The sequence below is a fragment of the Bolinopsis microptera genome, chromosome 11 (genome assembly GCF_026151205.1).
Source record: "Bolinopsis microptera isolate Bmic1 chromosome 11, MBARI_Bmic_1.0, whole genome shotgun sequence".
NCBI classification, from domain to species: Eukaryota; Metazoa; Ctenophora; class Tentaculata; order Lobata; family Bolinopsidae; genus Bolinopsis; species Bolinopsis microptera.
Window position 1 is genome coordinate 17,879,673 of NC_087082.1, and position 15,306 is coordinate 17,894,978.

At 38.7% G+C, this 15,306-nt stretch overlaps 2 protein-coding genes across 2 annotated transcripts in view; one reads left to right on the forward strand and one right to left on the reverse strand.

Annotated features, from left to right (window-relative positions):
* Positions 1-15,029, reverse strand: part of LOC134823188 (serrate RNA effector molecule homolog A-like) — a 103,749-nt gene extending 88,720 nt beyond the window's left edge. Inside the window, exon 1 of the mRNA XM_063834570.1 lies at positions 15,024-15,029. The gene's annotated coding sequence lies outside the window, so the exon portion shown is untranslated. The remainder of the gene's footprint in view (positions 1-15,023) is intronic.
* Positions 1-15,306, forward strand: part of LOC134823189 (polyunsaturated fatty acid 5-lipoxygenase-like) — a 1,185,970-nt gene that overhangs the window by 326,252 nt on the left and 844,412 nt on the right. The gene's annotated exons all lie outside the window — the stretch shown is intronic.

The following is a 15,306-nucleotide window of genomic DNA, read 5'->3' on the forward strand; positions in this document are numbered from 1 at the left end:
AACGTGGGCAATAATATACGCTTAATCAATCTCTAAAGACTGTATAGATCAAATCGTAATACTCTCGAAAAAAATGGAAGTGAAAAATGTTCAACTTTTTTCTAAAAACTACTTTTCTCCGTGTTTTAAGCTATTCCAATCATTTTGAGCCAATAAAATTTTTTTAGAATTTTGCTAATTAGTTAATTGATCCAATTAACTTATTATGATCTGACGTAAAAATTGTTCGAACAAAAGTTTTTTCTCCTGATAATTTGAACACACTCGATTGATCTGCAACCTTTTACGATGTTCACAACTAAAGATATTTGACAAACAATAAAGGTGATAAAAAGTGGTAAAGTGGCAAAAAGTGGCCTTAAAGAGATCATGAAGTGTAAATTTGCGAATTCTTCAAAAATACTCGAAACTTGGGTAGTGAGCTAGGCTTGGTAATTCTGCCACAATCCCAAAATAGCTCCGTCGTAATTGCTTCACAAGCTGAGATAATATGGGGCATATCAATTACATTTTTCCAAGTTGTGGCTAGGTGACGGGATAGCATATACGACATGTGTAAAAACACCTGATTTTAATTGTCCATAACAAGTTTTCTGTTGGTTTTTTTGTTGAACCGACAAGATTACCATCAGGTTTAAACCATTATATTTCACATATCTTCCTAAATTTGGTGTACAGCGATTAATCTAGTTCCTACAAGCAATTAAAGACAGCTCACTTCATGGAATTTGAATGTAGCACGATCAGTGTTCAATTTGTTTACTTTCGTTCTGTACGGTCTTTGTATTTTAAAGCTTGCGAATGTGTGCTTTCTTGAATAACGTGTAATGTGTAGACGCGAACCTAACATATGTATCCGTAGTCTGTACCCCGTAGATAAAAGTCTTATCTTCCAATTAAAGAATTAATAACTAAGTCAGAGGCTGTTACAAATTTTCGCGTTTGTTGTCGACTGCGGCACGTGTTTTCAGAGTATAGTAGCTCAAGCTTTGCAATTATGACATTACTAAATATATTAGTTTAGCTTCATTCCATTATCACTGCAACAACTCTTTACTAGTTAAAATTTATCAAAAGACGGTTAATGGTAAGTCATTGTGCAGTCGGAGGTTGTAACAACCGTGAGGGAAGAGACACCAGTAGTAGGAGAAGCTTTCTGGTTTTTCATTCCGTCCCAAGCGATGCAAAACGTCGAATATCATGGGATAAAAGAGTGAACAGGGCCGACCATGACGTTAGGAGGTTAAAAACCTATAGAGTCTGCAGCGACCACTTCAGCGACTGTGACTACAAAGAGAAGGACTGGGAGCACTATGTAAAGACAGGGAGTGTCACACGTTATCGCATGAGTGATGAGGTTGAAGGACACATGCATCCCCAACACCGACCCCAAAACAGGCGAAATTCGTCTATATATACCGGGCCAGCCAGCCGAGAAACGACCCAGACGGTCTATCATGAAGACAGTGGCAGTAGAATCTGATGATGGACATATTTTGCCATGAACTTAACAAGTAATTGTTTGTATCAAGAAATAACTATTGATAATTTAAGGTTAGTTTAAGTAATAGGTTCTTACTAACGTGTATTGTTATTTAGCGTTTGGTAATTGAATGTTTTTCTTCCTACAACATTACACAGCAGTACGTAAACTTGTAAGACAATTATTTGATGCTTGTGTATATTATGCACATTATACAACCACAATTTTCGAAAGATAAAAGTCAAATCTATCAAGAGTCGTTAATTTGAAGATTTTATCAATTAAATTGGCGCCACAGCACATGAATAAAAATGTGCATTTTAACATTGTTTCTATTGCGTTGTCTGACAGTTAGCCACAATCCAACAAATTAAGGCGATCTTCCTGTATCGATTTCACGCGACATAATTAAGTTACGAATCTGGGAATTCCGAGCCCTATTCTTATATTAGTGTTTCTATGTGATAGTATATGTGAAATGTTTTGACGATTAAGTCAGGGACACTTCATGATCCCTTTAAGACACGTGGAAAAGTTTGGAAAAGTTGGTCAGCCATAAAGGGCACCTAACGGGACTCAAAAACGTCAAAAAATCCTCTGAAAGCTTTGAGTGTCAGCAGATCGATTTTTTCAGACAGATTTGTCTGTACTACAATGCAATTGGCAGAGCACAATCGTAAATCCTGAGGATACAAGGATACAAGGATACAAAAGTGATAATTACTTTATTGAGTACACAATAGTTGTAATTCTGAAATAATTTAAGTTACACAATTCTAATTATTTACAAGTGTGTAGGGATAATTTAGAAATGATATATAATGCTAGTTTTAGAAAAATAGATAAATCGAGTTTGTATGGTTCAATCTTATTTTAAGGTCCTGTAGCATTATGCACTTGCCAGTATTTGAGTGGAAATCTGGGCTCTTATAGTAGGCTGTATAATTTTCGTTCACAGAGAGAATTGAATGGATTGCTCTTGCTGTGGCAGTGAGTGTGGTAGGATCTAGAGTTTTGTTGGAGAGCAAACCGACTAGGTCAGTAATGTTTAGGGGATGGAAATTGAATTTTTCCCTAACTGAGGAGTAGAGCAAACAGTCAATCAATACGTGACTTTCGTCCTCAATAGGCTTGAGCCCTTTGCTGAAAAAGCAGTAGGTGCACCAACGTTCTTCTCTTGGTACAAGGGGGGTTTCGTATCTGCCCCTTTCGATGTAGAGGTTGTGGCAGCTGATACGAAACCTTGTCAGACTTTTTCGAACATCCGGTATTTTGATAATTCGTAGGTATGCCTCTGGTTCGAAATCGTGTTTAATTAAGTTATAGAATTCTAGTTTTGGCGAGGAGGCCTTGGCAGCTTTCCAGGTATTCACGAATTCTTCCCTCATGTTATGACTGATTTGGGTGGAGAGCTTAGATTTTGAGGAAGATGAGGGGGTGAAGTTGTATTTGGTGAGAAGCTTTGAGATGTTGGTATACCAAGGAAGTCCCAACATGATTTGTTCGTGAAATGCAGCACAGAGTAGTTCGTTTTCAGTGTTTTCAAGGCGACTATAGTAATCTATTGCAAGTTTGCAGGCTTCAAAGAATAGAGGGTGGCGCCCGCTTTCACCCCAGCAACCTATATTTGATGCTTTTGAATGTACAGACAAAGACCACTTGATAAACTTTAGGTGGAATTTTTCATAGTGGTCTTGTGCAATGTACTTCAGGGTATGCTGGGGGCTGGCTTTGTCATCTATTTTTGAAAGGTATCTCATGGTTTTTGAGTGGGGGCATAAGACTTGACAGCCATAAAGCAGGATTGGTTTTATTAAGGAGTCAAATAGAATATTAAGGGCACGGTGTGAGAGGGCATCCTTAACTATTTTGCCTTTGAGGCCATAGAGAGCACGGAGAGCCTTGGCCCTCAGCTCAGTATTTGCTGCTGTAAACGATCCATTTCTGTGGAATATTATGCCAAGATAGCAGTATTTATCGGTGTGCTGGATGGGCTGACCTCCCAATGTGAATGTTTCATAGGACTGCTTTCGTTTGGGAGGGCTGAATATTACAATCTTAGTTTTCTTAATATTTACTTCAAGGCCCATGGAGTTACAGAAATCAAATAGAATGTTGATATTGACTTGCAAGGCCTCGGGACTTAGAGCAAGAAGGACAAGATCGTCAGCCCACAGCAGATGTGATATCAGAACGTCAGCAAGAACTGGATAGTCACCAACAGATTTCAGGAGAGATGAAAAGTCATTAATGTAGATTTTAAAGAGGTCTGGCGATAGGGGGTGTCCTTGCTCCGTTCCTTTGCCAATATCAATTTTAGGCGACAAGAGTTTGGAAATTTTTATATAGGCAATAGAGTTTTTGTACATATCACTAGTGATAGTGACAGAGAAGATCTACGTATGTTGTGCAGCGACGGGGAGCTTACTGGTTCAGCTGTAGACTTGGGGGCAAGTACAGTTCGTGAGTACAGGTTCGCAAGTACAGGAGTGATATGCATCTCAGTAAGAGGTGTAGATAAGGCGTTTCTTTCACGCAGGAAGCTGGAGCTGCAGGTCCTATAGGTCACTGATGTGCGTGCAGCAGTGATTGCATTGTCTTTGGGTATTTGGTGAGTTTACTTTTTTTGGAAATCAGTACCATGCATAACAAGAACTGAACCTTGGTCAAGTTTAATTGTGATGGCATTTCCAGAGTTCTTAGCCTCTCTAATGAGCATACAGCGTTGTTGTCCGAGTGACAGAGTAACAACAGGTTTTGAGAGGTCGACTTCTGGCTCATTATCGCTATGTTTGCCGCAAGAATCCAGACCTGTTCTGTACTGGTTGATCAATCGAATCGTTGAAGGAGACATTGGATATATGGGGCGGTCCATGCCTTCTTTGCCTTCCCACATACACCTCTATGCAAGCACCAGGTGTGCTTGCATATGCTTTGTGCTTGTGAATGTAGGTGTAAGTACAGCTGTACTGTAGTTTATACCTAATTAACCCCTATACACTATAGAAACCGAAAATTTATTTCTGACAGAAAGCTAGAAATTTACCAAATTTATTGACATTGTTATAAATTTAACGTGTGTCAGCCCTTATGCATTAGCTGTCTCAACTGAAAAGACCTAAAAAGTAGTTACTGGAGGGAGAAGTGCCAAGACTACCTGCGCTACATAGACGCTGTTGTCAGCACTGCGCGCGCGCACGAACCTTCCCATCGGGCTTCGTGGATATGGGATAGGCCTAGGTGCTTTTCTTGACTTGTGAAACAAGCGCGCCCGCAGTGGCGCGAAAGCACATGGTTAGGTGAAGTATAGTAGCCAATTCAATGTTGAATGTATTGTGTATTGGCTCTAAATTTATGTCTAAGTCTTTTATTTTTACTGCAATATTACTTTCTCTAACCACAAACCAGAGCCTTTTCGCCTGCAGTAGTGCGCAACCACCGAAAGCGTCACAGGAGGGCTTTATTTGACCATTGTTAATGATCTGGCCCGGCGCGCGCTACTTCGTAGCACTTGCCATCGGGCCATGGTGCCAACATTTCGAGAAGAAAGCGGCGCGCGCTACTTCGAAGAAATTTAGACGAGTAACATCCGTCAAGGCTTTATCCAAGGCCACAAACTGGCACCACAAATCGTATTTGGGATACGTAACATGTATCAAAGTTGCATATCTAGTTAGGTCCGTGCATTGTGGTTGTAATATCGGTAAACAATATCAAATATATTTTCTCATCGGATTAGATTTTTTTAGGGAGCTAATATACTTTCTTGATTATGCACTCCATTTAACAAATTTTAATCCCTACTCTTGCAGAAAGCAAAAAGATCGTAGGGAATAAGTAATCGGGTTTGGATATATGAAGTGGCCTGATGGACCTACGATGTCGACAAAAGTCTGCTCCTTCGCAATATAGACCACTCTCCTATAATTATGTGTATAAAAGGAGTCTATTTTGCAAGGTTGTTAAATACGTATTAGGAGGGAATACGTATAGTAATACGAATACGTATTAATCCTCGAAAATTGACGTATTACGACGTATTCTTTATTCAAAAAATTCAAAAATTCAAATATGTTGAGGGGACTGAACTTTAGAAAATGGTCTTAAACTTTGATAATTGCGAGATCGTTTTAGGAAACGAAATCATTAAATATGTATTAATATGTAATTGATAATTTCGCAAAAAATGTTAGCTTATTATCCATGAAATTTGATTACAAATTTAAGTTATCATGTATAACTGCACTCCTTTAATGCATGATCAATGATGAGGGTGGCACGCAGCTGTAATGTTTAATTTTGACAAATCAGCGTACTACGGCGTATTATGGCGTATTCGTGGACGTATTTAACAATCCATAGAAATTACCGTATTCCGGCGTATTACGACGTATTCTTTATTAGAACCAAATACGTCGTATTCTTTCACGAAAATTTGACGTATTTAACAACCTTGCTATTTTGCGCGCGCGACGCCAGTTATGTGTTAATCAATTACAGGCATACATGATACAGCATAGCAACCAGTTTTTGGTGCTTGACGACTGTTACACACGGATCAATCATCAATTTAAGTGTTATTCTAAGTGAAACAAACGTAATAAATTACCTAACCTGGGGACCTCAGGCTATCATGTTCATAAACATAAAGATTAGGCGGATCGGAATGACAGGCTGAGCGCGGCCCAGTAATAAATTACCGAGTGATAAAACTCAGCAAGTCAAAACAAATAAAACATAAAAATTATGATATCAGCTGATAAACTCGTGGCTGTGGGCTGATTATTTAACAGTTACAAGTTGATCGACACTGAATGGTAAAAAGCAAGGAATACATAGTTGAGAACATATGTTACTTTATATTTACATTAAAAAAGCAACTAATATCAAGATTGCGGTATTGGGTATGCTTGTAAAGAATCGTATATCAAATAAAAGGCTCGAAAGTCGATGGTGCTGTAGATGTGTCGAGTAAGCATCAAAAAGCATTAGTTTATGTTAGATACAAATAATAACTAAGACTAGACAGAATATTTTTAATTTTATTACACTTACAGTCAATAAAGTTCAAAGTTGACAAATGGTCGTGTTTATAGTGTTTTGTGTTGTTCACGTCCCGACTGTTCGACCAATGCTAGCTTTGTTGTTCATCTACGTACTAGCACTTATCATGACTCAATTCCTACTATACTGACTATCAGTATCAATATTTCGCATATGCTTGAAATCTACATTGTACACACCGATACGAAGAGCATGCCATGTCTCCAGTGTTTTCTTGAAATTGTTGTTTTCTTGTTAGCAATAACACGTAACATTTTACGTACTATGAAGTTTAACTATAAAGCACGTGATTTTTGTAAATTTTTAAAAGCCTGTTCGGTCCCCAAATAAGCTAATAAGGTACTGTACTGGTTGCGTTTATTTACAGCTGTCGCGTCATCCGTCAAATGACTATTTGAATACGTCCCTATGTTGTATTGACATCGAGCAGAAGTTCTTTGGGGTCTGGAGTTGTGTAATACTATAATACGAGGTATTCATTGTTCTGAGAACGGCTGGCGCCATCGCTTCTAATTCTGGTTTAACATTTTGCTCATTGGTACATTAACGTACAAAATAATGATCGTCGGTAGGAATTGAGTCATGATTAGTGCTAGTAGATTAACAACAAAGCTAGCATTGGTCGAACAGTCAGAACGTAAACAACACAAAATACCATAAACATGGCCATTTTGATTTCGTGATTTACATTATAATTATGGATATAACATTGTTCCTATTTAATTGGCAGGTTTTAACTGTTTAACATTGACTTTCTCAACAAACAAGCGCGCTTACGTTTCTAACTTCATCCCAGTGACTCATCCCTTGAAAATGAGATTAAACTGGCTATAGAGACGGAAATCAAAAGCAAAAGCTTTCCTTCCCAGGTAAGAATGTTCTTATTTTTATTACATAAACATATACTATATTACATATATTGAATATTTTTTTAAACTATTTAAACGGGATAAAGGGTGGCTTAACAAGGTTAAACTTGAATAGATGCCATATTTCAAATCAGTAAGAGAACTTTCTAGATTAGATCATCGCATCATGGGACTGGGAGACCTAAATAGTATCTAGTGCTCACAACGTATTATCTTTCTTTGGTCATAACTTATTTGACTCTTACTGCACTATATAGTTCGGAGAGTACTGGTGCGCTACTGTTCATAGCATAGCTGTACTGGTACTCTACTGTTCATAGGAGTGTACTGGTGCTTTTCTGTTCACAGGAGATGGTGCTCCACTGTTCATAGGAGAGTACTGGTGCTCTACTGTTCATAGAAGAGTAATGGTGCTCTACTGTTCATAGGAGAGTACTGGTATTCAACTGTTCATAGGAGAGTACTGGTATTTTACTGATAATAAGAGAGTACTGGTGCTCTACTGTTCATAGCAGTGTTCTGTTCGTAGGATAGTACTAGTGCTCTACTGTTCATAGGAGAGTACCGGTGCTCTATTGTTCATAGCAATGTACTGGTGCTCTGCTGTTCATAGGAGAGTACTGGTGCTCTACTACATTCATAGCAATCGTTTACAAATCGAATTCATTCCGTCAGATGTTGGCACTGAACGACCTTGAAATCACTCATGGTGTATTCAAATCAAAGGTAAAAAAGTTATTCTCTCGTCCCATGGTAAAGGTGACCAGAATACCTGGGCCCCTTTGGCAAACTTCCTGAACTCAGGCAGCTTGAACGACTTAATTTGAAAAGTAAAACTTCTTGTCTGAATGAACTATTAGAACCTCAAGAAGCTGATCCGCATATCTCCGCTACTAAAATGTTTAATGAGCCCAATCACTCATCACTTAACAGTTTTATCTTCAAAGTGAGTTGTACAATCTAGGTTGTTTTACTTTTAATACTTTCAACACTACTATATAACAAATAATTTGAGGTTTCTATTGTTACCATACACACCCAGATCTACGTTTCTGTAGCTGTTTAAGATTTTATAAAAACTTACAGTATAACATTACCATTCCATTAAATGACCGGTAGTAGTGACTTCCATTTATAACTGTCTCCACGGATTTTGGTCCAAACAACCCACATTCAATAAACGTATCAGCTACACCACTTCCTCTTATAAACTTGCCAGCACATTTGAGGGCAGTTTTAGCCGTATGAAAACTGCCCAGCATGAAGAATAAGTCATCAAATAATTCGGGTCGATCTAAGTATATTTTGGTGACCAAATGGTAGACCCCTTCATCGCATACCACAGGAAGTACCTTCTGTTTGAACTGAGAGGCGATATTCTTAAAGTTCAATATGCAAGTATACACTGTTTCAATTTCTGTAATAGGATTTTGGATGAACTGTAAAAACCCTATCTTCTTGCGAACCAGGAATTTGTTCAGATGTCAGAGAATGCATTCCTGACCATGTGGGCGTCCCTTGAAGCAGTTCATTTTCGAATGCCCCAGCTCTAGCAAGGCTTGCAACTCTTTCCGAGCTATTTGTTTCATAGTGGTAGCTACAACTTTAAAAATCGTTGGGTAGTGGCATCATGCGTTTGCTGTATGGATATCCTATAATCTTTTGACAGCTTAGCTCCTTGATATACTTTCTACTTTTCAGATTTACAGTCAATTCTGATATCTTGACTTTCGGCTTGTTAGGACTGATGTCATTTTGATATACTACAATTGCAGTGTCATGACTGTCTTTTGGTGCGATCAAACTTGATTTATCTGAATGGTCAAAATTGTCGAAGCCCCCCATCCCAAAGTCCTCCTCATTAAAGTGGCCAGGCAGTGGTACGTCTCCCGTTTTACACTTACTTATAGTATTAGCTCCCAATTTTGATCTATCCCGCATAATCTCTGGATAGCTGGGACACAATCCCAAGTGATTAAATGAGGTTATAAGTTCCTTACTATGTGTCTTTTCGTACAGAGTATGACCAACCATTGTTGGTAGAGGAGATCCCTTTCTTCCATTGTGGACCATGTTGTGCATCGTTTGGTAAAGACTGTTCACTTTCAATATTTTGTTGTTGTATTTGATCGCATGAACGATGTGGTCCTTTAAATGTTGCCCAACTTCGATTTCGTCATCATCTTCTTCATCTTCGACATCAGAAGTTCCATCATCATGATTTCTCGGTCATCAGTCTTGTTTTCGGGATGTTAAGAAGAGCCGACATGAAAGTCATTACTATCTCCGGGACTTTAGTTTCATGATACGCATTATTCAAAGCAGTTTCATCTCATATCACGTCAGTCAACCCAAAATCAACCTCTAAAAGCTTTTCCCGTAGAACTCCGCCAGTGTATGCAACTGAATCGAGGATTTGTAGTTTTTGCAAAATTTCTGATGGACTGATCGAAGAAGGAAACACGACTTCCGACTCATATTTTCTGTGTGGATTACAGAAAGAAATTCTATCGCCATAAACTTCAGAAATAAAAGATTTAATGTGGTGCTTCTGAAACGAAATCCTTGGCCATTTTTCTGACAAATGTTCCCTCAGTTGACTAAGAGTGAGGCCAAACTTGTCTCTAAGCATTTCATCAATCACTGGAATCAAGGTTTCACGTGAGCAGGCTGGCAAGTTAGTGGATTAACAAAGGTACTCTGTAACCCATGCTAAGTGAATGGGGATTGGGGAAAGGCTTTATCATCGCTTAGATTTGATTGTCAACTGCACACAATAGAATGCTCACTAGTTTCATATCTCTCTTGTTACGGGCGTTCTCAAGGAGTTCCAGAGCTGTGTCATAGTTTAAAGAGTAAGACGTGAAGCATGCGCTCCTCTGACAAATTTCGCAGGTGAATGTTTCACGCTCGTATTTTTTAAGATACTGTTGCATACATAAATGATGGGAGTAAATATCTGCTGCAAGCTAAGATTCGACAGAGTCTATATCAGCAAGCCGTGTGCCCCGATCATCGTTGAAAAATTTGACAGCATCCAGAAACAGTTCAACACGGGGTTGTTCACTCAATTTAAACTTGTCCACTTCTTATCTCCTATGAATTTCCCTTGGACTCAATTTATACACTTTATTTTGCGACCTCTTTCCCGGTCCGTTAGAACCACAGAACCTGCAGAAAAAACAACTGTGAACATAAACATTCTACCTTACGCTTACATATAATACAGCGAAGTCAGTGTTCATGTTGTGAAAAATGTCGTGCCCCATAGCGTGGCGTTAGTTTAATTTAAAAAATCCTAAATAAATCTTAATATAAATAAAACTCACTTTTCTCATTACGAGAAGAGGAAATCCGACTCCGTGTTGCGGGGGTATGGGTACTTTCAGGTTGATCGCTCCCAGAAGCTAAACCCATAGGAATAACTAAGCTCTCTGAAGTAGGTACAATGTTAATGTTTAGCACGATATAGCATTTTTAGAATAAATAATCAACAAATTACAATCTGAAACTTGTTGGTCACTGATCCCGAAATCCGAATAGGACCAGATTGAGGGAATCCTTGTTAAATTGCTACTGACCTTCTTCGCGCTTTCTTTTCCTTGTAGCTTCCTTTAGTTTGCGCTTCAAGGTGAACGATTTATAGCATTATTATTGTCCATGTGATACAATACAGGAACTCCCAGGGTCTCAGCTTTAGAAAATCGGTCAAGAACCATCTGCTCACTCTGAATTTCAGCAGCCTGATGTTATGATTAATGAAGTTTGATGAAATAAGTTTTGCAGCAACGTCATGTAAGTCCTCACTTATTTTAGCAAACAAAAATAAAATACATTTATTATTACAAAATATAGCGAAATTATACCTCTTTGATGGATGAGATCATACCTTGAGAGCAGATATTTCTGTGTAAAGATAGGCGATACTATCTCGTCTCTGCTTGAACTCCTCTTTGGAGTCCCTCAGGGATCCCTTCTAGGGCCCATCTTGTTCATACTCTACATTAAAGACCTTCAGAACATTGCTGCCAAATTTGGACTAGACATCCAGCTATATGCGGATGACTCTCAGTTATACATATCTTTTCATCCAAGCTTCCCAAGCGAACTTGCAGATGTCAAAGATCGGATCTAAATAGATGTCTCTCGGAAATCAAGCATTGGATGGTTGGAAACTTTATGAAACTCAATGAGTCGAAGACAGAACTACTTGTCCTAGGCAAATCAAAAGTTCTTAAAGACTGCAAAATGGAGGTGACGGTTCAGTTCGGAAACTCAACTATCACTCCAACTGAATGTAGAGGTGACAGCTGGAAGAGTCTTGGAGTAAAGTTTGATAAGTCTCTTACCATGGAAAGACAAATTAATAGTGTCAAACAGAAATGCAGCTGGACAATGATGAATCTAAGGACGATTGGGCGCTACCTGGATGAAGGATTGAAACTCATGATGGCAACACAGCTTGTAATATCAAAGCTCGACTACTGTAATTCTCTTAACATGAACCTACCAAAGACACGACTAAACAAGCTAAGATCAACCCTCAATGGTGCCATACGGTTCATCTACAATATCAAAGACCGATCAAAAGACCTACTTCCCTACTACAAGAGAGCACATATCCTTCCTCTTGACCAAAGGATTTTCTTTAAAGTCTGCCTGTTAACTTATAAAGCTGTGCATGGGATTGCACCGGCCTACATACAGAACCTTGTAGTGATTGAAAACCCATTGACAACAGCTAGTACAAGATCAAAAGTAGAAGGAGATTGTTATAGACTAAAGACTCCTAAAACTACAAATAGTAGGATTGATCAACGTCGATTCACCAACTACGCACCAACTGCATGGAACTCACTTCCCTGGGAGATACGATCACTACGCAACGAAGACAGTTTCAAAAGTAGCCTTAAACATTATTTATATGACCGTATGTGATTAGTGCTGTTTTTTCTTTGTTCTTATGATTTGTTGGAGGGTGTACCTTTATTTATTAGTGCAAAGTGTATTAATATATTAATAAACCTTCCTATGATTCCTATAAGTATATTATGTTACTTTTGAAGTGTTTTCTGGTGGTTTATTGTTAATCGTAGTGTGGTATATATCAATAAATCTTCCTATGATTACCATATGATATATTTATAGTTTTAATTTTCCTGAACAGATTTGTTTTTGAGATGATTTAGTTGTTTGTTGCTGGATATTTTCACCTCACCCTTTAGAACAGCTCTGACATGGTTAGTACCTGACACTTGTGTCAGTTGCTAACCATATGGGCGGTATCCGTATACAAGCACATTATTTCATTTCATTTCATTTCATAGTGTAAAACAGGATTGACCTGATCGTTTTCATAACTTCGCTTTACAATTTGTACCACAATAAAACTAGCACTGCCATGGGGTTCAAAAAGGGTCATTGTGAGCCTCCAGCGTAATGGTCTTAAGTCTCTGCCCCATGCGGTGCCTGTCAGCATCAGCTAACAGAATTGCCCTAACATAACGATCAGGTCACAAATTAGGTCCCTATAATGATTTAATATTGTTGAATAAAGAGATTTTAATATAATATTTGTTTTATATTTGTTTTATTCTGAATTGTACTGGTGCTCTGCTGTTCATAAGAGTTCAATGGTGCTCTACTGTTCATAGGATAGTACATCATGAACAGTAGAGCACCAGTACACTCCTATGAACAGTAGCACCACGATTAGGAATTTGTAATGTGCTTTTGTCTTTGGTCACTTTTTTTAGTTATCCAGTATTTCTCATATTTATGAATAAGCTCAGTGAGATGCGAGAGAAAATTAATGCGATGGAAAATTAATCATGCGTGGTGTAAGTATAGGCGATGTTATTTCTACCTAAATTTGTTCAGTGCTTTATAGATACTCGCCGAGGACGCTGAAATGTATCATCGATGTAATTTAAGGATGCATATTTATTGATATTTCGATAACAAATTCCAGAATAGCTGGCCCAGTTAGTGCTTCGTTTTACTTTATAGCAGAAAGCCCGTCCACCGGATGCTATATATCGGTTAATAATAGATGTGGATACTGGCGGGGAGGTGATCATTTAATTGTTTGTTTACATTAATAGTGAGCACATGTTCGGCAGGCTGAGGAGGTGATCATTGTTTGTTTACATTTTAGGTCGAGCACATGTTCGGCAGGCTGAGGAGGTGATAATATAATAATTATAACTCGTGCAAGTCCGAAATGGGCCGTGTGCTGCTTCTTGGAAGTACATATGACAGTGCATATCAGCACACTGTTGGCTTTCTTAGAGACCTGATGAGTACCAAGCGGAAATCATGATTGCCTGGTAAGCAAGTTCACACTCATTCCGAATGGCGGTAGACTATTACAGCTACACTGCAGCTTACACTGTAGTGGGAATCGCGTCACTGATATCCTCCGAGCATAATTACCAGGATAAATCCTGTACCAATCACAGCTTGGTGACCTGGCCTGCCTGCCTCAGACGGGGTTTGAACCCCGGTCTTCCGCTTGGGAGGCGAGTGAAATACCACTATACCACCCGGCCGACAAAAAAAGGAGGTGATACATATTTTGTATTATAGAAGGCTTGTAACACTTGTAACGCTTTCTTGTTACCCCCCTTTGAGGGCCCCGAATTATTTTCTGAACGAAAGCTCAAAAATAACCGAGAAATCGACCTTCTTATTAACTCATTTTGATGACCGTTTCTAACCTAAAATTGCACGAAAAATCGATTTAGCTAGGTTTCAGAACCTAGAGACACTTCCTTATCCCTCAAAATCGATGTTTTATAGTTTAGAATGCGAGCAACAAGCAACATATATTTTGATCCTTCGGTTCTACAGCTCTTGACCTAGGGCTGAAACCGAAAGATCGAGGCAATCCTCACCTTAACTGATCGAACTTGAGCGAAGAGCAGAGTACGACAAAACACAGCAGGTAAGCAACTCATTTTGGTGACTGTTCCTCACCTGTACAACGTTGCACGAGAAATCGATTTAAGTTGGTTTTACAGCCCAATAACGCTTCCTTATTCCTCAAAATTGTTGTGTTACTCAAACAAAGAACATGTTGATTCTGCAACGAAAGAACAAGGAGATCGTCTCGTTAACAACTCGAACAGGTTCTATCACAATTTTCAGAGCAGAGCACGATATAGCAAAAGTCAAAAGAAACACAATAAAGGTAGGTAACCAACACCATAATATAACAATCATAATAACAACTGAATTATATTTATTCGGACGACGGGCAGCCCTGATGTGCTCCATGATCCCGACCAATTGTAATAGAGGTGTTCTGTCACGTGACGCTGATCTGTCCAATCACAAACAGGAAGAGTGAGCAGAGGGACATTATATCTTATGTTTACCTTTCTTATCTGTATTTGACCCTTTGTTCACATTTTTATCTCTACCACAGCTTGGCAATTTCAAGGTGCTCCTATCTGCAGACAGCACTGTCAGCCTATTTTATATGCTGTTATCTAACGACATCCCCCTTTAGGTTATTCTATGTAATACAGTTCATTGTAAGTTGTTCCTCATTCATTACCTGGTTTCATTGAATAAGTACACTTACAAGAACCTCACATAATAACCTCAAATTATTTTGTAACATCTATCCTATAGAAGTGTTGAGATATGGCACCAGTCAACGTTATTCCAGCGCTGATGCCGGGTCAGTCTATTCAAGATTGGGGAAGACTGTTTAAGCGAGCAACGGCACTATTTGCATCAGAGAAACAGAAAATTGACTCTCTTCCGGTTTACGTTTGCAGAAATGAAGGAGAAGTGGAGATCGCATTACTGGTTGTAGAAGAAAATACTGATGATGATCTAGATAAAGCACTCAAAAGGTTGAGCGAGCTTGTGGATGGTAAA